At 51.9% G+C, this 1,762-nt stretch overlaps 1 protein-coding gene across 1 annotated transcript in view; it reads left to right on the forward strand.

The window, feature by feature from the left end:
- The first annotated feature begins 340 nt into the window (after positions 1 to 340).
- The window catches only part of LOC108747510, a 143,032-nt gene continuing 141,610 nt past the window's right edge, over positions 341 to 1,762 (forward strand). Inside the window, exon 1 of the mRNA XM_018485052.1 lies at positions 341 to 1,539. The gene's annotated coding sequence lies outside the window, so the exon portion shown is untranslated. The remainder of the gene's footprint in view (positions 1,540 to 1,762) is intronic.

A 1,762-nucleotide genomic window follows, 5' to 3' on the forward strand; every position in this document is an offset into this window, starting at 1 on the left:
CGATGCGTCGGTTGGTCGGTTCGGCCGCGGTCGTCTGCGCGGCCGAAGGTCGTCGAGGACGGCCGAAGGCAGCCGAGCGCCGAGCTCCAGTATAGCGGAGCGCTCCGGACGAAACGTATTCAGTATATGTTAAGCAGGCGCGCGCGATACGAGTTGTCACGTTTACTTTCCGCGAGCGCGCCGCCATCGCGCATCGTCGCCGCTGCCGACGACGATCAGCGTCTTTTTCTTTCTCTCTCTCTCTTTCTCTCTTTTTCTCTCTCTATCTCCGTCTCTGTTCCTCGATATATAGTATACATATATATATATATATATATATATATATATGTATATATATATCGAACGATAACGTTGCGCATTACTTTCGCGTGCCTGGACAAGAAAGAAATTTGAAAAATCAAGTGCACGCAACGATAAGCGGAAAAGCGCTCCATCTTCCTTCTCTTCGGTTTCCGTGACTCAGTTTTTAAAAGCCCCGCGCGTGTTCGAAGGGGGAAAATGTCGCGACGAAAGTGAAGACTCCGCGTAAGTACTTTCTTGCTCCCTCCTTTTCTTCGTCTTTCCTGCTACATTATTTATCGTTTCCTCTCTCTCTCTCTCTCTCGACTTCTATCCCATTTCTCCCTCGCACCTCTACTCCGTTCCTCCTCGTACTTCTTCTCCCTCTCCCCATCTTTTTCGCTCTCTCCTTCTCTCTTCTTCGTACCGACGTCGTCTCGTGGGGTCAGTGTCTGCTCGATCGGATCCTGAGCAGGAACATACCGGCGGACGAGGAGGAAGAGGAGGAGGAGAGGAGGAAGATCTCTTTCCCTCGGCGCGACTCTACCTCGGAGACTGCAACCGTTTGTGACGCGCGTTCGCGCTCGCGCACCACGTCCTTCAAGGATCATCATTTTCGGAGCGCTCCGTTTTTCGCGCCACGCGGTACGCGGCGGCAGAAATGTGACGATGTGACCCGACACGTCGACGGCAACGCATATCGCGAGGCACCGTCGCGGAATCGACAGCGAGCAGATCGATTATTGGCGCCGATTCGACGCGCGGCTGTCGCCCCAGGAAATTCTCTCGCTCGCACTTTATCACTGTCCCTCCTCGCGTAGTATCACTTGCCTTTTTTTTTTTCGCTCATTCCCCTCCCCTCCCGCCTCCTCTTTCTCGGCTATATCATTCCTCGTCCCTCTTCCTCTCACGCGTGCTCTCGCACGCGCTTTTTCCATCCACTACTTCTGCTGTTCTGCCTGCCTCTTCCTATCTCGCACTTTGCCGCCGCAGCCTCGCTCGCTTCGCGCCGCGTATTTTCTCGCGAGCGAATGCGAGGAAAAGGAGAATCAGCGGGCGATTGATACACCGCGCCGCGCGCGAAAGAGACACGCCACTTTGGAGAGAACGAGATCGGACTAGCTGTGAGTTTGTGTTTTTGTTTATCACGGACCAACTGTACCGGTATAACTACACGCTGCACTGCACTGCTGCGCGAGAGGAAGTTGCAAGTGGACGCTCATCGGAAGGACGATTCGTCACTGGAGGCGTTCGAGAAAAGTAAATACCTCGATTTGTTCTCCGTTTTGTACGAAGTAGAGAGTCCTGTAACAGACGAGATTGCCACAAACCTGGGAAATCGGGGAAAAGTCACGGAAACTGGAAGTCAAGGAATTACGTAGAAAAATTGAAAAATTCTTTGACTTTAAAGAAGTTTAATACGCGTAGATCACACCTAGAGAATTTCGAAACACAACCAACTTAACAATTAAAAACGCAAGCA

Source organism: Trachymyrmex septentrionalis, unplaced genomic scaffold, assembly GCF_001594115.1.
Source record: "Trachymyrmex septentrionalis isolate Tsep2-gDNA-1 unplaced genomic scaffold, Tsep1.0 scaffold2, whole genome shotgun sequence".
NCBI classification, from domain to species: Eukaryota; Metazoa; Arthropoda; class Insecta; order Hymenoptera; family Formicidae; genus Trachymyrmex; species Trachymyrmex septentrionalis.